This window comes from Mus musculus, chromosome 14 (assembly GCF_000001635.26).
Source record: "Mus musculus strain C57BL/6J chromosome 14, GRCm38.p6 C57BL/6J".
Classification (NCBI taxonomy): Eukaryota; Metazoa; Chordata; class Mammalia; order Rodentia; family Muridae; genus Mus; species Mus musculus.
In genome coordinates this window covers 70784402-70808009 of record NC_000080.6, presented here as the reverse complement: position 1 = coordinate 70808009, position 23608 = coordinate 70784402, and the positions used below count along the sequence as shown (strand labels likewise).

General features: G+C 46.0%; 1 long non-coding RNA gene across 2 annotated transcripts; it reads right to left on the bottom strand.

Moving 5' to 3' along the window:
* Nucleotides 1–6025: 6025 nt before the first annotated feature.
* Gm34442 lies at nucleotides 6026–18426 on the bottom strand. 2 transcript variants are annotated; one of them, XR_874802.2, is made up of 4 exons: nucleotides 17378–18426; nucleotides 16743–16858; nucleotides 14418–14595; nucleotides 6026–6252 (listed from the first exon to the last, which is right to left on the bottom strand). It is a non-coding gene; the product is annotated as a predicted gene, 34442 (long non-coding RNA). The 2 variants fall into 2 exon arrangements; XR_383567.3 differs by lacking the exon at nucleotides 16743–16858.
* Nucleotides 18427–23608: the final 5182 nt, after the last annotated feature.

The following is a 23608-nucleotide window of genomic DNA, read 5'->3' as shown; positions in this document are numbered from 1 at the left end:
CATTGTTTGTTTGTTTGTTTGTTTTTGAGACAGTGTTTCTCTGTGTAGCCCTGGCTGTCCTGGAACTCACTCTGTAGACCAGGCTGGCCTCGAACTCAGAAATCCATCTGCCTCTGACTCTGCCTCCCAAGTGCTGGGATCAAAGGCGTGCGCCACTACCACCCACCATCCGGTGGCAATTTTTTTTTAATAGCTACATTGCCCTGTTCTTAGGAAAAACACAGATAACAACACCCTGATACCATGTCAAAAAGTTGGACATGTCTGGTCCAATTTGTTATAGGAGCCATCAAATGAGAGAAGGACTTAGGCCAACATTATAATAAAGAAAAGCCAAAGTGGGTAGAGAGAAAACCCTTTCATTTCCAACCCAAACGGAAATTTCAAGAACTTATGCTACTAGCCTCAGTGTAAACCCTTTGAGAGCCCAGGAGGAAAGTCACAGCGGCCCCTCCTTATGCACTCTTTCTGCCTTAACCTGCTTCCTTCCCTTAAGCACCATCATTCCGGATAAATAAAAAATGAGTGCCTATTCAATCGAATTGCTTTTCTGTTTTGTTTAATTACTAGTGTTGTGACAGTACTGTTTCCTGCCATTTCCAATGCAGCGTTTCTGCTTTGCTGCAAAGTAAGCAAAGTTTTATGAGCTGGCCCTGGAAAGCCAACCATCACTTAAAAAGGTGACTCTCATGGGGACATACGTGCCAAGTCCCAAAGACTCAACTTCAACAAATCGCGATGGGGAGGTACAGTCAATTCCACACGGAGCGCTCTGCTGGCGAAAGGGCTGTTTGAAGGCATATTCTGCTTTTCACACCACTAGTGCTAGCATCACAGACTGTGTGGGTGAGAAACATCCTTGGAAATCACTTAGTCCACCCACCCCTCATCTTGCAGGGGGGGGGGGGGTGTTTACATGTGAGAAAACAGAGAAATGAAGGAACATGCCCCTCACACTCACAGCTAGAAAGCAAGTGACCTGGTTCCCCAGACACCTGGCTCAGTCTGCAGCCTATTCAGATGAACAAGCAAGAAAACAGAAAACAAGAGACTGGAGGGATGGCTCCTGGCTTTGCGGCTCTTCCAGAAAACCCAAGTTCACTTCCTACCACCCACCTTCAGTGGCTCAAGATTGCTTATAACTCTACCTCCAGAGGATCCAATGCCCTCTACTGCCCCCTGTTGTCACAAACGTGCATAGCACACACTCACAAACATATATATTAAAGTAATACAAATAAATATTTTCAAGAAAGAAAAAAGGCTGGACAGTAGTGGCACACACGTTTCATTCCAGAACTCAGGAGGCAGAAGCAGGCAGATCTCTGAGTTCAAGGCCAGCCTGGTCTACAAAGAAAGTTCTAGGACAGTCAAGGCTACCCAGAGAAACCTTGTATTGGAAGGAGGCGTGGGGAAGCTGGAGAAATAGCTCAGTGATGAGAGCACGTTTGTTCTTCCACAGTTTAGTTCCCAACACCCATGTTGTGTGATTCACAATCATGTATAGCTCCAGCCCCAGGGAATCTGATACCCCTCTTCTAGCCTCCACTGGCATATACACAAGAGACACATACTACATGAATAAAAAAGTAAATAAATCTTTTTAAGAAGAGAAGAAGAGAGAGAACAAAAGCAGCCAACATTTATTAGATCATTAACACTCACTGAGTGACAGGCATGGCTCTGGCCCTTGCAGCTGCGTGAAAACAATTCTCTCCAGTTACGGATGAGGCTCCAGGAGTCAGGCTGTCCTCAGCCACACTCCACCCAACAGTTGCCTGCTTTGCCCCCATCTCACCACACACCCAGATGACTGCTACCCACTTGTCTGATGCGTCTTCCTTCCATAGCATGGAACTTCCTATAGTCTCCAGGGCATAGGGATTCTCTATTGAGAAGAGTCAAGAGGGCCTCTGATTCTCAGATCACCCGATAGTCAAAGTGTTCAGAAAGTCTTCACTACAAAGAACAAAGCAGCACTCGGGAGGCAGAGGCAGGTGGATTTCTGAGTTCGAGGCCAGCCTGGTCTACAAAGTGAGTTCCAGGACAGCCAGGGCTATACAGAGAAACCCTGTCTCGAAAACAAACAAAAAAAAAACAAAAACAAAAAACAAAACAAAACTGAACTTGCTTTATAAATGTTTCCCTGGGCTGGTGGAAAACTGAAATAAAAAATCCCCAAAGGTTTTGGGGGAAAAAAATCATCTGCAAGTCCACTTCCAAGATCACAGGGTAGGGTCAGGGGTGATCACATGACCAATTTTCTTTTTAAATCTCATACTCTTAAAAACTAAAAGACATAGCAGAGACTAAGACGGGAGCTGGAGAGATGGCTCAGCAGTTAAGAGCACTGACTGCTCTTTCCAGAGGTCCTGAGTTCAAATCCCAGCAACCAGATGGTGGCTCACAACCATCTGTAATGAGATCTGGTGCCCTCTTCTGGTGCATGTGAAGACAGCTACAGTGTACTTAGATATAATATATTTTTTTTTAATGATATCTACAGAGGAGCCCAATGAGATGCTACAGAAGTGGTCCAGCCACTGAGAGCACCAGCCAGACACTAAGCCTGTGTTCAATTCCTAGTACCCTAGTACCCATATAGTGACTCAGTAACTCCAGTTCCAAAGGAGCTCTCTTCTGGCCTCCTCCAGCATTGCATGTGCACAAATATATATGCAGCAAAACACCCATATGCATATAATAAATAAATAAATAAATAAATAAATAATGTTTTTAAAAACTTGGCTGGTGAGATGGCTCAGAGGTTAAAAGCACTGTCTGCTCTTCCAGAGGTCCTGAGTTCAATTCTCACCAACCACATCTGTAAGTATCCTGGCACATGGTTGTACATGCAGCAGAGCACTCATACATTAAATACACATACATATATACATACATACATACATCATACCCTCAAGTTTAATTTTAAAAAAAACAAAACCTTAGAGTCTCTATAGAGAAAAGTCAACGAGGGGAAGTGGTATGGCTTTAAACTTCTGTAGTCAATCGCAGATCAGGAGAGTAAATAACAAGTAACAGTCACGGGACACCTCTTCTGATTGGACTTTGCACGTATCCTTCTAATGTCACCTATGCATTAAACCATAAGCCAGGGGGTAGTCGCTAGGCTCAGGGCGTGGCTGAAAGACTGTGAGAACCAGAGGTTTGAGGGAACCCGACAAAATGGTGTCTTCGTGACCTTAAAGGATTGGTATACTTATGAATTCATCGCAGCTGTGCTTGCTTGAACAAGATCAAGCCAGTCACCATCCAGCACAGAGAGGGGAGGAGCTCACAGGCTTTCACTCCCTGCTAAGGAGCCACTGGCAGCCAATGGCATCTGAGGAAGACAGAGTCAGTTTTCTTTAGCGGTATGGTCCCTGGTAGGCTGCCCACATTCCATGTACACACCATGTGCACGTGCGTGTCATATTGAAGAGTAGGGTGTTTTGTTTTGTTTTGTTTTTTTTAAAAAAAAGGGGAGGTTGAAGTTAAAAGAGAAGGTGGAGGGATGAAGAGTGAATCTGAGAGGAGTAGGGACTTTATATAATCAAAATAGATTGCATACATGTATGGAGCTCTCAAAGAATTAGAATACTATATTTAAAAGAGGATTAACAACCTAACACTATTGGTGATACACCACTATACTTGCAGCCAGGAACCCAACATAACTGTCCCCTGAGAAGCTTCATCCAGCAGCAGATAGAAACAGATGCAGAGACCCACAGCGAAGCGTCAGGTGGAGCTGGGGAGTCTTGTGGGAGAGTAAGGCATGGAAGTGAGCAAGTCAGAGAGGTCAAGGACACCATAAGAAGACCTACATGGAGTTTTTGCTCATCACCTAATTTTATGTTTTAATACTTTGATTATTGTAATTTTGAGTTCAGATAGAGAACAAAGAAAGAAAATGAATGGTTGGAATGGATGGATGGATGGATGGATGGATGGATGGATGGATATAGGCACACTCTGAAGGGAAATGGAGGAGTGAATCTGGGGTAGAAAGGAGTTTGGAGGGACTCGGAGGAGTGGGGAAGGGGAAGCTGCAGTTGAAATGTAATGTGTGAGAGAAAAATAAATTAGAAAAAAAAGGTCATCACTGTACTACATACATACATACATACATACATACGTACATACATACATACATACATGATATATAAGACAGGTAGATGACATTTATCCACAAATGTACATAGACAAATACATACATACATACATACATACATACATACACACATACATACACACATATGTCATTTGATGAGAGAAAGAAGTTCTGAGAAATGATCATTAGACAAGGTCATTGTCTGAAGCAACCATCATGGAGCCTGCATGTGTCTGTGCTAGGTCTTCTGCATATAAGCTATGGTTGTGTAGCTTGTTATTCTAGTGGGATCCTAACAGTGGGAGTAGGGGGTGTCTCTGACTCTTTTGCATGGTCTTGGGACCCTTTTTCTCCAACTAGGTTGCCTTGTCCATCCTTCACATGAGGGTTTGTGCCTAGTCTTGTTGTAACTTTCTATGCTGTATTCAGTTGATAACCCTGGGAGGCCTGCTCTTTCCTGAAGAGAAATGGAAGAGGAATGAATCTGAGGAAAGGGAGGTTGGGGAGCACTAGGAGGAGTGGAGGGACAGGGACAAGGACAGGAAACTGTGGTGGAGATGCAATGTATGAAAGAAGACTAAATTAGAAAAATAAAAGATCATCGCTGTACAAACATTGTACTCTGTTCTTCCACAGGCCAAGTGTACCATGACTCCCTAGCCCATATGATCTTAAGTGTCCACTGCCATGTATTGGATCCATCTTTGACTGGAACATTCTTATGTAGCACGTGGGTGTACCCATGCACCCACACACATAGGAACACACATACTGTATCTGTAGACTAAAATGAAAGAACCGAAGTGTGGAACACGCTGATAAAGCCCCCAAGCCATCAATCCCTTCTGTAGGAAATAGAGGCCCAGAAAGGGATGCCTCCAGAGTTTCAGCAGAGTCCAGATGAGATCCATCTTTTGCTCCCTGTGGAAGCAAGGTGGCCCTAGGAACTTTCACCCTGCTCAGCTCTGGACCAGAAAGCTCATTCTTGTGACCCCTGCAGAGGGAGTCACAAAGCAGGGCTAGCTCTGCATCTGACTGAGCAGGAGGGATTTCATTTCAGTGCTTCTCTGATGGGTTCCTTCTCCCCGCACTCTGAAACACCCACAGCGTTCCTGCTGACTTCTCCCTCCCTCTGTGAGAAGACCTGGCCTCAGGAGAGGACCATTAGGTCTCTTCTATACATGAAGCTGTAAGTCACTCCTTCGTTATCTTCTCCATAGCTATTTGCTCTTTTCCTGGAGGATTAAAAATCTATGTCCAAAGATGGAGCAGAGACTGAGGAAATGGCCAACCAATGACTGGCCCTACTTGAGACCCATCCCATGGGCAAGCACCAATCCTTGACACTATTAATGATACTCTGTTATGCTTGCAAACTAGGAAAACTGTCCTCTGAGAGGCTCCACCCAGCAGCTGATGCAGAGGTCCACATTCAAACACTGGACGAAGTGCCAGTGTTCTTGTGGAAGAGTTGGGAGAAAGATTGAGGGACCTGGAGGGAATAGGAACTCCATAGGAAGACCAACAGAGTCAACTCACTTGGTCCCTTGGGGGCTTCCAGAAACTAAACCACCAACCAAGAACATATGAGGGCTGGACTTAGACCCTCTACGTTTATGTAGCAGATGTGTAGTTTGGTCTTCATGTGGGTCCCCCAACAACTGGAGCAGGGGCTTACCCTGATTCTGTTACCTGCCTGTGGATCCTGTTCCCCTAACTAGGTGGCCTCAGTGGGAGAGGATGTGCCTGATCCTGCAGTGACCTCATGTGCCAGGGTAGGTTGGTACACAGGGGTTGGGTGGGGCCTTTCTCTTCTCAGAGAAGAAGGAGATGAGCTGTATGAGAAGATGCTGGAAGGAGAGGGGGCTGCAACCAGGTACATGAATAAATAAAGTAATGGAGGAAAAAGTCTACATCCAACACGAGAACTTCTTATAGTTGCATTTCCAGCCCCTGGCATCAGCATTCTAGCCCAGAGGGAGAGATCAGGGGAGCATATCCCAGCTTCTTCACCTCCTGAGATAGTCATGAGTGGTTCTGAGGGGTGAGGTAAGGGTTGGCTTCATTCTAGCCCATGTGATCTCCTTCAGCTGTCCTCGTCTGTGACCTGGAGTCCTCCAGTCCTGCTGCCTATAACGCTGATAAAAGAGAATAACAGATAAGATTATGAGGTTATGAATCTGCGATTTTTTTAACACACTTAGCAAAATTTCTAATTCTAGATAAAGTCTGTCCCTTCAAAGCCTTCACCTTGGGGGACGTGACATTTCTTTCAACAATGATCCCATTCATTTCAGATCACTGTTTTGGGAATATTAATAATTAGCAATTATGGAATGCCGACAGATCAAAAACTAGACCAGGTACTTTACCCATCATTCTTCGTACATGCGTGAAGGAAGAAGCCTCTGCTTTTAATTAGGATAAAGTAAGCCTTCTCCTGGTGGTATCAACCCTCATCAGAGGCCATAAACACCTAATCTCTCATTGGATCATGCTTAGCTTTCAATAACTTTAGGCTATTTCCAGAGATCAAACTTACCCTTGAAATGCAGAGTGACCCCCACAGAGAGTGGTCAAAAGGTGTCACATGCACAGTTGGGTTTCCAAGGGAACTTAAAAATGCTTTAACGGGGCTGGTGAGATGGCTCAGTGGGTAAGAGCACCCGACTGCTCTTCCGAAGGTCAGGAGTTCAAATCCCAGCAACCACATGGTGGCTCACAACCATCCGTAACGAGATCTGACTCCCTCTTCTGGAGTGTCTGAGGACAGCTACAGTGTACTATATTATAATAAATAAATAAATAAATAAATCTTTAAAAAAAAAATGCTTTAACATCTTTGCAAAAAGTTTAAGGTCTCCCCGAGATGTTTTGGTTTTATTTTGTTTTCTTACTTTAAAAAAAAAAAAAGTTGAGTGTGAAAGAGTACATAACAGCCTGTGTGCTGAGATCAAAGGACAACTTGCAGGAATCCATTTTCTCCTTCTTCCTGATGGAAGGACTTGAACCCATGTCTTCAGGCTTGGCAGCAACGGTATTTTCTCCCTAAGGCATCTTGCCTTGTGCTTCCTCCTCCAAAAAGAATCCTGGATGTACAAAGTCACATGTTGTGTGTTGGAAGGGGAAGAGAATGTATGTGTGTGCAGATGTGTATACACATGTATGCATCTGTATGTATTCTATTGACTGAAGTCAGACATGCCTAAATGTCTGTGAGAGGGAAGAAGGCAAGAAAGGGGTGTTAGCAAATTTCCTTCCTGTTCAGTGGGAGGCCCGGCCCTATCTCTGCAAACTCCTGTCTGGTTCTCACCCTCTTTCTCACCCCACTGGCTGCACTTCTGCTGACCGAACACAGCTGAAGTAAAGGAACTAGCTCTAAGATAGAGTGTCCATCTTGCCAAAAAGGCCCCTTTCTCACCTCCAGCTGATTACGTAAGACTTAACACTTAGTGGGCCATGGAAGAACTTCAGGGTCAACATACCCTCTGCCCACTCCAGCTTATCTTATCCTTTATATGAACATTTTGAGGTTTTCTTGATCTTAAGAATTTAGAGAGTCTATTGTCAAAGTCCTTTCTAAGCTGACCCATGCTGCTCCATGACTCTGGTATAGCAATTCTAGAGTTACAGGGCCAGCTTAGAAAGATGCCTACAGCCAAGGCTGGTGACCTGAATTCAATCCCAGGGACACACATAGTTGCAGATTTCTTCTTGACCTCCTTACTGTGACACATATTCCAGACACACATACACACATAATATGTGTATGTGTATGTGTATGTGTATGTGTATGTGTATGTGTATGTGTATGTGTATGTGTATGTATATAATTTGATGGTTTGAATCAGATCTGTTCCCCAGAGCCTTTGGCCTCCAGTTGGTGATGCTGTTTGGGAGGTTGGGAGGTTTAGGAAGTATATCAATGGAGGTGGGCCTTAAGACTTAGAATACCCAAGATATAAGATACAATTTGCAAAACACATGAAACTCAAGAAGAATGAAGACCAACGTGTGGACACTTTTCTTAGAATTGGGAACAAAACACCCATGGAAGGAGTTACAGAGACAAAGTTTGGAGCTGAGACGAAAGGATGGACCATACCTGGTGATCCATCCCATTATCAGCCTCCAAATGCTGACACCATTGCACACACTAGCAAGATTTTGCTGAAATGACCCTGATATAGCTGTCTCTTGTGAGGCTATGCCGGGGCCTAGCAAACACAGAAGTGGATGCTCACAGGGCCCCCAATGGAGAAGCTAGAGAACGTACCCAAGGAGCTAAAAGGATCTGCAACCCTATAGGTGGAACAACAATATGAACTAACCAGTAACCCCCGGAGCTCGTGTCTCTAGCTGCATATGTATCAGAAGATGGCCTAGTCGGCCATCAGTGGAAAGAGAGGCCCATTGGTCTTGCAAACTTTATATGCCTCAGTACAGGGGAATGCCAGGGCCAAGAAGTGGGAGTGGGTGGGTAGGGGAGTTGGGGGGGGGGGAGGGTATGGGGGACTTTTGGGATAGCATTGGAAATGTAAATGAAGAAAATACCTAATTAAAATAAATTAAAATAAAATTTTTAAAAAAAAAAAGTCTCACTCCGGCCACCCTCTGCTTCACACCTATGACTGAGGATATGACCTCACAGCTTGCTACTGCTGTTTGCTGTGTACCTGCCGATTACTGCCAGGCCCTCCCGCCATGATGGATTCTCCCTCTGGAAACTTAGCCAACTCAAAGTTTCTCCTTTGAGTCATTGTGATAATAGTATTTTATCACAGCAACATTAAAAGTAGCTAATATACACCACATTTTAAAAATATGGCTATAAAAATTTTTTAAAGAAATTCTGGAGTTACTACTGGTCATATGAACCTTTGTACCACTCTCCTGGAAGCCCCTTCTCTTTTCTTTTCTCTCCTTCCCTCTCTTTCCCCTCCCCTCTCCTCCCTTAGCCTCCCCTCTCCTTTTCTCTTCAAACTTGCCGCAGATCTTCCCTTCCCTCCTCAGCCCATGATGTTTTTCTGTGGCTCTGCACTCTGCCTCTCTTCCTGTTGAAATGACTCAGCACCAACAGCCAATGAGCAGAAGGATTACATCTTCTGTGCATCTCACTGTCCTTCTCTCATATTGCAGGTCACACCCTCTCTACTGTTTTTGCTGATTGGTCAATCCTGGCCCTGCTGACTACACTGCTCTCTTGTTCTTGCTGATTGGCCAACCCTGCTGACTACACAACCCCAGGGACTATCCTTTGATTTACTATCTTTTTGACAAACAACACTTTCAGAGTAAGTTCAATGTCTTGTGACCTTTAAATACTAAGAAACACCCATCTTCCTAACTCTAGCCCAGGCTCTCCTGAGTACTAGACTCACACTGGTTACTGCTCAGCCACCATAGACAGTTGGAAACCACATCTTAAGTGTGATCCCTGAATCTCCCCTACAGGTCAATTCTTCCCTCCGCCTTCCCCTGTCAATCAGTGCTGCTCCATTCTCCCCTGCCTAAAAATCACCCTCACAATGAATGCAACCAGCAAGCATCATTTCTCAACATCTACCACCTCACTACAGTCACCCAGATATTTACCAACACCATGTTGCCTGGTTTACTACAGTGGCCCCTCTATGCTTCGACACTTGCCCCCCCCCCAAAAAAAAAGCCTATTCTCAATACAACAACAGAATGAGGTGCTTCAAATTCAGTCAGATCCAGAGCATCTATCTAGGGAGAAGCATCACTATATAAAAGAACAGACTGGATCTGGTGTGGTAGTGCAGTCCTAGAATCCCAGCACGCAGAAGGCAGAAGCAGGCTAATTTCTGTGAGTTCCAGGACAGCCAGACCCTAGCTCAAAAAAAAAAAAGAAAGAAGAAAAGGAGGGGAAGAGAGGTAGGAGGAGGGAGGAAAACAGAAGGAAGAAGTGGAAAAGGAATGCTCCAAAGAAAGAAAAGAGCCTCCACAATCCACAAAGTTGGGCTAAAAGAGCGAAAATACCAAGAAAAAGATGGACCACAAACTAAAAAGAAGCCAAGCTGAACACTGCCCTGGTTGTATAGTTCCCTGGCAAGGAAGGGAAAACAGACAACCTATCCAGAAGTCAGCCAGGCAGCCTAAGAGGAAAGAGAGTGGGTGGCAAGCCCACACAAACCTCACACAGTTGTGAGTTTCGGTGCAGCAGAACTTCCTCCAGCATGTGGGTCAGCAGTGGTGCAGAACCCCTTCGTGTCATTCTGTATGATTAGCAGGACAGTGGCTAGCCACCATCTACATAGCGGTCCTAATCTATGAAACTGAGGAAACTAAGCTATCTTGAGAGACCAAAGAACAGACCACAAATCTGTCCTGCCCTGAGACCAGCCCTGAGAGGCAGTTATAAAGAGCAGGAGGGTTAGACCCTGACCAGCCGGAAAGTACAGTCGGCAGGAGGCTCTGCTCACGGTAGAGTAATGTATGTCCCTGTGCTCAATGGCTGGGACAGAGCTTGTTAACTGAGGCTAACATTAGAACTTGGTAGCCTTGAGCCTGAGGGCAGAGACAGAATCAACCTCTAGAGTCGGCCATCTGCCATTCAGTTCAGAACTCCAAAGTGCATCTCCTCCCTTCATCAGGGAGACTAATACTTGGAACATCTTGAAAACACAAAGACTTGTCTTTCACTTATACAGATCACAGTACTGGGGTTACTTCCACTTGGGAAAACACCCTTTAAGTAAGAATATTAGTCACCCCCGTCCCCTGCCAGGGACAAGGAGTTTAGGCATATATCCAGTGTATAAGAGAACCGGCCCAGCTTACAGACTAAAGCTAAGTGTGGCCAGCAGATTCCCCTATTACATAAAGAAGTTTGGATAACAAATAGCTCTGGTAGGTATCACTTTTGTCCAAGACAAGCTCAACACCAGCATAAACCACAAGAAAGAGTCTGCAAATCCAACTGACCCTCCACAGCCCTGTGCATGCAATGGTCAGTCTCTACATTTTGTGGGACACAAAGAAGCTGCTCCAGGAGTTGGGGAGGGGGGCTCCTCTTTAGTTCTGTATCCTCTCCCTCTCTTCCCACAATATGCTTCCTTTTATTTTTCCAGCAACCGTAAAAGACAGGAGAACATAGAACAATATCTCTCAAGGCCTGAAAGTAAGAACTTCCAACCAAGATTGCTGCCTCCAGCAAAGCTATTATCGAAAACGGACAGATAAATAAAGATATTGCAGGACAAGCCCAGACTGAGGCAGTCCATATCCACCAAACCAGCACTGTAGAGAGTGGTTAAAAGAAGACTACACAGCAAGGAGGAATACAGACACAAGCTCAGCCACGAGAGCACAAGAAAGAGTCGACTCGGTGGTAGGAAGAGAGGAACAAAGGCCTAACACTAATGGAGAAGAAAGGAATGAATACTAATCTAACCACCAGAAAAACAACCCAGAAAAATCACAAGGGCGAATAAACAGGAAACCAAAGCCAGGTATCCATAGTGTGTGTCCAGAATCATAAATGCAAATTAAATAACACCAAAAAAGAACAACATCTGCGGCCGGCAACTAGCAAAATGGCAGTGTTGGGCAAGCTGTCGCCACACTTGCCTGGCCTGTCCACGCCTGTTGCTTGTCCTCTCTCACCTGGGGGCCCTGTTCAGTCAGGCTTCCTCTTGTCACCAAAGAAAACCACTGTGATAAACTGAAGCCAGCCAATCTTCAAGTCAGAGGACCCAGGTGGCAACCACATCACTGTCACCAACATGAGGAGCAGTGTTGGGTAAACCCCATGGCCTTCAGCTTCCTTCCAGCAAGATTTCAGACTGTTCAGAATCCCTTCGCCCAGAGTTCAGTGTCCTGGGATGGTAGTGATTTTGTGAACTCCCTCATAGAGGAATGTGTTCACTGCAAAGAGACCTGGGAAGGGGCTCAATATATTCCCAGGCATACGTATCCAACGATGAAATTCAGAGGGAGTGGCACATGGGGTACCTTTCTTAGATCTATGGGATGGGACACTCCCAACACACAGTTGGCAATCTGACTATACGCAAAAACCTGTTTCACCCTAGATTCTAGGCCCCCTATGAGCCTCAGACTCTACCTGCTCAGCAGTGCAGTGCCTGTGCCACACACACACACACACACACACACACACACACACACCAAAAGTCAAGAAGCCAGGCCAAAGGCAGCAGTTTTAAGTTTTGAACAGAAAACCATCAGTACTTTATTCACTTAGGTGTCTGTACACATGCATGTGTGTGTGTGTGTGTGTGTGTGTGTGTGTGTGTGTGTGTGTGCACGTGCGCACATGATCACACACACACACAGAGAAGGGGGAGAGGGAGGAAGGGAGAGAGGGAGGGAAGGAGGATATTAAGGGCAAGAAAGGGCCAGGAGGAAAATCAGCCTTGACAACCTAATAACTGTCAATTTCTGAGGGGGGCTGAGTGGAAGATGAATCCTTAGAACTTTAATTGGAGACATGATGCTTTTCCTTTGCCAACAGCCCCGCCTCCTACAGATCCCTCTACAGATAGTAAGTCCCTTGCCTATCTCTAATTGATGGTAGGCCTCTGCATGCTAGGATTTGTTTCTAGGCTGTCGAGATGCTGGCAGGATGGGCTGATGCCCCTCCGAGAGGAGCAGAAAAGCAGCAGGATGGGGCACCCCAAAAGTAAGAAGCCCAGTGGGCTGACTGACCTCACAAATAGCACTCTGAGAAGAGACATGCTCCCTCCTAACTGGGGATACTTACTTCAGACCAAGCAGCTAGTCTTCCTGGTGTCTTAATGGCTCCTAATCAGGGCAAGATGGGAAGACAGGGCATTTTAAAGAGACATCTCTTTTTATTTACTGCTGGGGGTGGACTTCAGGGCTCCCTGGACAGTAAGAAAGTGCTCTACCACTGAGCCACACCCCCTGGCCTATAGATACCTCTCTTGATGAACACTGATATCATTTCAATTTTTTGTCTGTTGCAAACATCACTACAATAGAGAGCTGTTAGAAGATCCTTGGCACGTATGCAAATATATTTATAAGATACAGTCCCAAAAGTGGAATTGCTAGGTCAGAAGAGCTATGTATTTAAATCATTGATAGCTATTGCTAAAATACCCTCTGCCGAGGCACCACACACTTCTCTTCCCTCACAGTATCCCCATTACAGGGGTTATCAACTTTCGGGCCTGTTGCCAATCTGAGAGGTGAGAAAATTGTTTACCTGATGTAATTTTAACTTACCTTTCTCTTATTCTGAATGAGGTGCTGAGTAGCCCTCTGCATTTAAGAGCCATTTGAGTTTGCTTACATCAGACACACTTTGCTAGCCATTTATCTCCTTTGGTTTTCATAACATCGCTCTGAGATGCGTGAGGCAAATATTTGTAATATCTGCATTTTAAAGTAACAAAGTACAGGGCCCCCAATGGAGGAGCTAGAGAAAGTATCCAAGGAGCTAAAGAGATCTGCAACCCTATAGATGGAACAACATTATGAACTAACCAGTACCCCGGAGCTCTTGACTCTAGCTGCATATGTATCAAAAGATGGCCTAGTCGGCCATCACTGCAAAGAGAGGCCCATTGGACAGGCAAACTTTATATGCCCCAGTACAGGGGAACGCCAGGGCCAAAAAATTGGAATGGGTGGGAAGGGGAGTGGGGGAGGGGTGTTGTGGGGGACTTTTGGGATAGCATTGGAAATGTAATTGAGTAAAATACGTAATAAAAAGAAAAGAAAAAAAAATAAAGTGACAAAGCCAAAAGCTCTAAGCATCTAAGACTCTGACTCAGAGTTACAGGTTGATGAGGCAGATCCAAAACACCTTGAGGGCTCCCCCTTCCCCTGAGCTAATAGTTTATATTTTCATTGTACTTTTTTTGGATCAGCACACACACACACACACACACACACACACACACACACGACATCAGGATATGTTAGAAAAAGCAAGCAAGGGACAAGGAGTCAGGCTTCTGGTGTGGTGAGTTACTGTGTTTCTGAGCAAGTCCCTTGACACTCCAGGCAAGCTTTCCATACCTGTAAAACCAAGACTTGAACTAAATCATCAAAGCCCCTTCTAGGAAATGTTTATAGTGGGCAGAACTCCATGAATTTTTTATTATTATTCCTTTTCGAGTAGAGGAAGTAAACACCCTAAGACGAGAACTTTCAAATCATAACCATCTGTGTGCACCTAGTTTAATCAAAGGTGGGGAGTGGATGAGCAGGAGGGGGAGGGAGAGGGGCTTCAGGAAGAGTTGGGAAGGAAGGGGGTGCCATTATAGTGATGTGCTGGAGCCAGACGAACCTGAGAATCCATTGTAGAGTTTGCAGCCGATTGATGTTCGGTTGAGGGCTTAATGTTGGCCATGGAGGGAATCAGACCACAGTGGAAATATTTACACCACAGCACTGAGCAAGGGATGCAAATGACAGCATCCCATCTCACTTGCCCAGAGCTGCTCCTTCGCCATATCCAGTTCTGCCTGAAGGAGAGCAAAAATAATAAGGAACAGAGGCACCAAGACGTTGACAAGCAGGGTGGAGAGTAGGAGAACGAGACGTTCTCCCAAAAGACACTGTCATGCTTAGACAAGAGCTATTGACCACAGTCATAGTTAGGACATCAAAGGCTACCTCTATGAGGAAGAGCGTGGACCCTAGTGCAAACTGCAGAGTTCCTATCTCCACTCCCCATACACCAGCTGTGTGACCTTGAGTAAAGGCTGCACCTAAGGTTCTCCATCTGAAAGATGGGGTAGTAATGACCACTGTAGCTCTCTTGGTAGGGAGTGGAGATGAGAAAGTTAGTACTTCAGACTTGTTAGAACAGATCAGAATGGCAGCTACAGCTACACTGAGCTGAAATACCCAGGCATGAAGTTCCCGGTCCTCCGGTAACTATGGGCATATGAGCATCTCCCCTATACCTGGTTCTATTTCTATAACCAAGAGGTTGGAGCCAATAGACTTCTTCTGCAGTGCCAAGGCCCTTTAATCCATCATAAGGGTTCTGCTCATGATAAGCTCCACCCTCATTAAAATGTTCTCCCCAGACTACCCCTGTCTTTCCCACAGTAGACCACAATGTCCTCTTCCCCTTCTTTCTCTGCAGGGGCCTCCCTTGTGGCTTGGCACCCTTCCTTTCCCCGCCGCACTCAAAGAACATTCTAGAGTGACCAAGCATGAGTCTCTCAGCCTACCGTACTATTTTTCTTTTCTTCCTCTAGCTTAGGGATGTTTCTTTGACACCATCCCTAGAAATCTGTGATGCTCAAGTCATTGGACCTTCTTACCCTGGACCCAGTACCCCAGATCTACATCCTCCATCAGCCCCTAGCAGTAGCACATTATGCCCTAGGCGGGTTGTAAACCTCTCCCCCTCTTCTGAAGGTCCCCAACAGGGTGAAGTACAAAAAGAGTCTTAGCACAGTGTGAAATAAGCCCAAACCTACTCTGCCTGCCCTCACACCATAACACATCTCTGCCTGGTGATCCCCCAGATTCAGACTTGGGAAAAACACCCCAACCTTTTAGGCAGGCTATACAGTGTGCTTGAACTTCCCAGTTTTTGTGAGCTGTCACCCATGATGGAGTGGGCCCTGGTGATACAGTTGTCTTTGAGTCATTTCTGCTCCCTCACTATACTCCTGTAAGTAGCCCCAATAAAACCTGTTGGTTCACCAAGTTTGACTTTGATGGCATCCATAATTAGTCTCCCTCTTGGGCTCCCTCTGTGGAGTGAATAGATATGTGTGTTGCATCTCTCCGGGAAACATTTTTGTCACACAACAAGGACAAGCCATGTGAGGTGAGCTAGTACCTCATTAGCTGGTGTGACAGCTAATCTGAGTTATTACATTGATTGGATTGAGAACCACATGCATTGGCAGAGCACATACCCACAAATGTGTCTGTGGCGGTGTTTCCAAAGGTGACCAGGTCACCAGGGTCCTGACCTAATGAATGGCTTCATCAATCTCTTAACAGATTCATAAGATGCAGCATTATTGGAAATAGTGAGAAGCAAATGGGGCGTGTCTAGAGAAGGTGCGTCACTGGGTTGTGTCCTTGAGGCTGTATCTTGTCCTTGCCCCTTCTTGTATTCCCTTGTCTGTCTCCTGGTCACCAGAAGGCAAACAAGCTTGGCTGCCTTAATGTTCTGTCTCAGCACAGGGTCAAAAACACAGAGCCAAGTGGCTGCGGACTGAACCCTCTGTACGCATGAGCCAAAACAAATCTTTCTTCCTTTCTCCTGTTGTATTTCAGTCACAGCTAGGAAGAGTGACTAATATATTGAGGAACTGGCTGGACGGGAGCTTGCCAGCTGCTCTGACACCCTGCCTGCCCAGGAAACACCCCATCTATGGCTTCTCTTCCACTGGGCCCTGAAAGCTCTCTGGTTCTTGGAACACTGACTGAAGGAGGAGAAAACGAGGAGGAGAAGGCTTGGGGAGGGGTGCCTCCAGGATGGAGTAAGGACCTCCTTCAGGATCATCCCCTCATCCTGGCCCTTGTGGTCACAGGCTGGTTCTAGCCCTGCCATAAGGTCAGTTCCTCCCCCCACTATCTCCTCCCCACCCCCTGCTGTATTTTTATCCGTGCTGCTTGCTGCCCTCTGACTCCTATTCACCTCTAGTTATGCTTGTTTCTTGTCCTTCTTCCTCATGTAAGCTCCACGGGGGCAGAGGTGTTTAGGGTCTTTGTTCCGGCTTCGTTCCAGCAGAACCATGGCTACCATTTGGCATTCTAGTAGTGTTTGATCAATATTTGTTGAGTGAATTAAAGAAGAAAAAAGGAGCTCGTGCCCTCAACTCAAATACATGTGCACACATGCACACATGTAAACTATTAAGATCAGATTTCTGGGTGCCACCTAATTCCTTCTAAAGTGATCATAATTAGGGTGTCGGCTGGTAATGAACTCCAGGCATGAGCACTTTATGGGGAGCATTTGCCTTTTACAAGGTAGGCTTTTAGGAATAGTAAAATATTTTATGAGCCCATGGAGGGTAGCCATCGTGAGTGAATTACATGGCAGAGGTATTTACTGCCTTGAAGAAGGTCTGCACATAGGAGTCAGGCCCCCAAATCACACAGCACCCAGCACCCAGCCTCAGGCCCTTGCTGGAGCCCTTCGCTCTTCAACTCCTAGGGAAGACACATCTTGGTTCTAACTCCTGATGTCCCCAGTGCGCTCCCTTTCCCCAGCCTGGCTCCTCCATATAAAAACTCACTTTGCCTTTGTTCATAAGCTGCTGTACTTACAAGTGGATCCTGTAGCTGGCATACTGGGATGCATGGCTCCTCTCTAAAGCAGGGCTCCCAGCCTGGCTAGGAGATGCTCCTGCTCCTAAAGCTCCTGACATTTCAGTGAGAAGTCATTAAGCCAGGGACCTCAAGTGCCAGGAGCACCAGCACGCTGGCCCTGAGCAGCAGACCCTGTAAGCAAAGGTCACGGTGGTGGCAGGTGAAGTGAAGGACCTTAGCAGGAGTGTCCAACCTCTAACACTGTGACATGACACTGTCACATACAAAGTTCATGCTGTAGAACTGCCCATTCAAGTTACCAACAACCACAACAAACAGACAGAAAAGTCTCCCAGTGTTCTGGAATAAGTTTGTGGCTTTGTATGTCGGGCTGCATTCACAGCTACTCTCTGACACATCTGACCTGCCTACCAGGAAAAGGAGCCAGTGAGTTTATCCTGCCTGCGCAGGGCCCTGTGGTAACTGTTTCCCACCCATTACCCTCATCAGCTCTGGTCTTGGCCAAGGTGCTGACTTCAGAAGATCCAGACAGGAGTGCCTCTGAAAAATGGAGATAGGGGCTGCAGATTGTCCCTCCTTATGAGAAGTTCCCCTTAGTTTGATGGATATGGAACTCCAAGCTAATGGGCAAATGTTACCCTACCTTGGAGACAATGTAAAGGGGACAGAATCTAGATACACACACACACACACACACACACACACACACACACACACACACAATCTCCTGAAGGAGGAACTGGTGAGGTAGCAGGGTGTAGCCATATCTCTAGCAGAGACCTAAAGGTATTCATAGATCCCAGCAATGGCATATCTATAGATGTTCAGAAGGTGTCTGCTCTCAGACACTATAATATAAGGACTATTTGCCATCCTGCCCAGTGTGAACAAAACACCTCTTAACTACCAGGAAACGGAATCCTGGCTAGACAATACAGTGTGAGAATTCCCTCACTATCTTGCCCACTGTGAACAGAACACCCCCTAAGCTACCAGAATACTGGATCATAGCTACCCACACTCTAGAGTCTCAGTTCTTGTGGGCTCTATGGGAAGGGCTTCTGGGATTTCCTAACGTTGGGGGAAGGGCTGCAGATAGCACTGCACCCTTCTGTGGGGGCAGAGCAGTAGATGCCAGGCCCCAAATCCAGGTGCTCACTATTTAGCCTTTAAGTGCAACCCCACTGTGCAGGTGATCTGCCAGAGACTTTGCCAACTGGTCTGTCCTCCAATCAATTCTTCTTCCAGCTCGCATCGCTCCTCCTCAGACCATCATCCATCTCCTCATCTGACCAACAGGAAAGAGCCAAGAACAGGTGAATTATCCAGCAGTGGTGGTTCATGACTATTACCACAGACAGAAGAATTGTACATTTGGGTTCTGGCTTGGAGGAAGGAACAAAACGAAACCGGTGAATGTAAGTTGTGCCTTCTGTGGGTCCGTCTTGTGCGCTCTCCATTGTTCTTCAAGGCGGCTCCTGGGGACTCTGACAACCCTGAGATCTGAGAACGTTGGCATCTGATTGGCATCAGGTGCTTTGAGGGCCAACGATGACTTGATACTGAATAAAGTAATGCAATTCCCACTCACCTTATTTAACCTCACTGGGTTGGTGGAAGCAACTACCCATAGCTGAGAGATAAAAACACAAAGACTGAGGTCTCTCCTCCCAGCCCACCCCCATCCCCTAATTCAGTGTGGACCCAGAGTTCCCTTACCCCTTTCCCACAACCCCTCTCAGCCACTATTTCTAGCACATATCCATTCCTTTGTGATTTCTTCTGGCTCATAAAGACACTCTCTATCAGGTACCCCATAACCACCACACTTGGCTAGGACCCAGAGCATGCAGTAAGCGACCAAAGAATGGGACACCCACCCAATAAGTGTGAGACCAGATCTCTACACCAAGAAATACTCCAAAGGGCATAACTCCTGATGCTGAAGAAAAAAGCAAAAAACAAAAACAAAAACCACAGCATAAACAGCCAAGACAGAATGTCTCCTCCAGAAGCCAGAAACATATTGCAATAGGTCCTGAAAAGGAGCAATTTGGCTGAAGCACAAGACAAACACTTCAAATAGCAATTAGGATTGTGTTAATGACCTTAAAAGGGATAGGAATAAATTCCCTAATGAGACCATGACCGCAAAGAATATAGTTCAATGAACAATGAAAACAATTCAAGACATAAATACAGAATTTAACAAAGAAATGCAATCACTAAAGAAAACCCAAACTGAATTAAAACTGGAAATGAAAATCTCAGGATGTCAAACAAATCCTCAGAGGTAAGCCTCAGCAATAGATTAAAAGACATGGAAGAGTTAATTTCAGGTCCTGACGACAAGGTATAAGAAATGCATATATAGCTTTGTCAAAGAAAATGTTAAATCTGAAAGAATCCGGGCACAAAGTATCCAGGAAATCTATGGATACTACGAATAGACCAAACCTACAAATGATAGATATATAGAGAAAGGAGAAGAAACACAGGTCAAAGACTCAGAAAATATGTCTAACAAAATCATAGAAGAAAATCTCTCCAAACTGAAGAAAGAGATGCAAGATACAAGAGGCATATAGAGCACCAAACAGACTAGACCAGAAAAGCAACTCCCCACAACCTTTCTTAACAGGACACCAATAGCACAGGCACTGAGACCAGCAGTTAATAAATGGAAAGGATCTCATGAAGCTGAAAAGCATCTGCATAGCAAAGGAGCAGCCCACAGAGTAGGAGAAGACCTCTATCAATTATACATCTAATAAAGGGTTAGCATTTAAATATGCATATAAATAAACAACATCAAAAGCAAAAACAAAAACAAACAAATAACCCAATTTAGGATCACGTAGGAGACAGGGCATGCCCGTGGGTGTACCTTTGGGAACATTTTCAGAAGGACCTGGGAAGGAGAGAGCCATCTTGAAAGTGGGTGGCATCATCCCCACAAGGTTTGGAGATACTGAAAGAGCAACACTGGAAGAAAGCACCAGTCTCCCTCTCCCTCTATCCCCAACCCCATCTGGCTGTGCGCTGCTCTCCTCTGCCCTACTCCACCACTACAATGGACATTTCTGAACCCATATGCTGAAATAAATTCCCCCTCTTGTAGGCTGTTGGATATTTCAGTCACAAAGACATCAGGACCAAGTTCCTCATTCATAAGATTAGCCCTCAGCTCAGACAATCCAACCTCTCCAGGCACTTGGCAGCTTCAGGAGCTATTTCCCAAAGGAAGGACTTCTGGGAGGCTGGGGTGGGAGGGTGGATGTCAGTGAGATGATGGCCTCAGTTTCCCAGAACCAACATTAAAGAAAGAAATGCAGATGTGACAGCAAGCATCTATAATACCAGGTGGGATGAGAATCAGAGATGAGAGAAGCTGGGGGCCAGCTAGCCTGGAGTACACAGCATAGCGGCAGAAACAAGAAGTCCTGTCTCAACAGCAAAGAGGCAGAACCACCTGCTGAAAGTCACCCTCAACCCCCATGCCCTGGCACGTGCACCTCCCTTCCCTCCACACACACAAATAAGAATAAGCATAAGATCCAGGCGGTGGTGGCTCACGCCTTTAATCCCAGCACTCAGGAGGCAGAGGCAGGCAGATTTCTGAGTTCGAGGCCAGCCTGGTCTACAAAGTGAGTTCCAGGACAGCCAGGGCTACACAGAGAAACCCTGTCTCGAAAAAAATAATAATAATATTAATAAGCATAAGAAGGAGGAGAGAGGGACGGAAGACAAGGTAGAGAAAGAAGAAAGAACTCGCAGGCAGGCAGAGTCCTCTACATCAGCTGCTGCTCTCCAGGCTCCTATTGATGACCCCCAGTCCCAGGCACTCTCTCTGTCTTTCTCTGCCTGCCTGTCCATCTGTCTTTCAGAGGGTATGAGGGAGGTGAGGTGGGATGGGCCCAGTAGAAGACAGTGAGGACTCATGAAGAATGGGCCTGTATGAAAGACATTAGAGGCTCCTTCCTCTGCATCTAGAACAGACTCTCATAAAAGGTAAACATGGCTGAGAGATATGGGGAAGCCCATGGGGCCTGACTCCTCCAGTGGGAAGTGAGGCTGTGGTCCAGGGTTGCTAAGGTCCCTTCAGGCTCAGGTATCCTGTCCCTTTGTGTTCACAGTCCCAGGGGCCTCCAGGGAGCTCTAGCCTGAGAAGGCATGAAAAAAGGAAAAGAGAGGGATCTGGGGAAAGACATGAGCCTCTAAGGGGAAACATGGTCATGCCCAGGGTTCTATCTGTGCCTCCTACAACTGCAGAGCAAGCCGCTGCTTCTTTTCTTTAAACCAGTCAAACCCTAGCTTCAGAGACAGGACATGGCCACCCTCACCTACATCACCTCCTGGCAGCTCTGGGGCCTCATTTAGTCGGAGGCATTGGACACTCTAAACATTTCACAGGAGGGCATTTTAAGAGGCTAGGAGAGTACATGCTAGCCCTGTGTTATATCCCCAGAAGCACACACACACACACACACACACACACACACACACACACACGTCTACTAGGCAGGATAAGCATAGGTTGCTGGCAGGCAGGCATGAGGGATGAGAAGTTTCTAGGCGGGCCATCCCCCAGAGCACCATCACTGTATATTATTGAAATATTGAAAAGCACCTGTGTTTCTCCACCTCAAGAGAAAGCTGAGTTGTATTTGGCCTTTCAATCAGGGTCAAGCGCACACTTACAATCCTAGCTACTTAAAAAACTCAGGCAGGAAGAGAGTGATTTGTGAAGCCAACCTGAGCTACATGGTAAGATCTAAGACCATGAGGAGAGAAAAAGAAAGGGGTTGAGGGGAGACAAAAAAAAAAAAAAAGGAAAGTGGAAGAGGATGAGGCAAGGAAGAATTAAGTGAGGGAGAAAGAGAAAAAATGATAAACTGTAATGTGTTAAGTGTTTTCTGGGCACCTTATTTTATTTTTATTCATTCGGTCATTCATTTATTTAGAGATACATTCTCACTGTGTAGCTCAGGCTAGCCTCAGACTAACAACCCTGACTCAGCCTCCCATGTGCTGGGATTGTGGGCCTGCTTACCAAACTTGGCTCCCAAGCAGTCCCTCAGCTTTATACCCACTCCTCCTCAACTTCCTTCTTCATTACTCCCAGTTCCTCTTTCTGGCTTCAGGGCAGTAGTCCCAGGATCTGCACAGACCATACCAGTTGGCAAGTGGCACTAGCTGAGCCACCTGATGCTTTGTCCTAGCCAGCTGCTAGCTCCCTTGCCCCAAAGTGCTCACTGCTTGGTGCCAGTGGATGCTGTGATCATGAAAGGGGTGCTTCCCTGAGGCTGCCTAGCCTCCAATTTTGCTTCTAGCCTATGCAGCAGCTTGCCCGGCTGGTGGCACCATTCCTAGGCATAATAGATCATGTGAGCATCAGATTCAGCCACAGGAATCTGCCCTCCCCTGCTGAGTCCAAAATAGCCATATAAGGGGCAGTATGGCGGTTTCCTGCCCCTGGAACAGAGCCAGCAGAGCGTGGGACTCCTTGAGTATTGGTGGTTGTTGTGGGTGTAAGGCTTTCTTGTATAATGTACATGTTTTCATGGTTCCCCTATGAGGAATGTCCTCTCTGCCAAGGTTAATGCCTCTATGATAATCAGAGACAGCGTGAGCCTGGGAGGCAAGAATGTGTTCTAGGTCTCAGCAAATGGTAGAATACTGTGGCGTTCAAGACAGCTCCTACGGCTGTGGGAAAGAACATTGAAAACATGAGTTCAAAAATAGATCATTTCTCAACCATGCAAAATGTGAATTGTGTAAGGAGTGTCACAGATCTGAAGGAGTAGGGGCAGCTACACCACAAACCATCTTGCCAGAAAGACACAAAATCAGGTAGATTCCTGAGTTCAAGGTCAGCCTGGGACAGAGGGAATTTAGGCCCAGTCATGGTCCACATGGTAATTCCAGGACAGGTCTGTGCTTGCTGACTCTTCCTAAGAAGGCTGAGGTCAAGGGATGCTGATTCATGGGATAACCAAAAGGAAACCTGGGGGAATGACTGAATTGATAAGTTAAAAAAAAAAATAAACTGGGCTTTTGATCTCTAAGAGTTGAGCTATCCAGATAATTTTTAGAATAACAAAAGAGAACTGCTTAGAGAAGAAGAACATAGAGCATTTAGAAAGCTGTCTCGAGCAGAACTTAGGCTGCCAGCTTGGACCCACAGTTTGACTTCAAGTCATTCGTTTTGCAGGTCTCCAACACCCT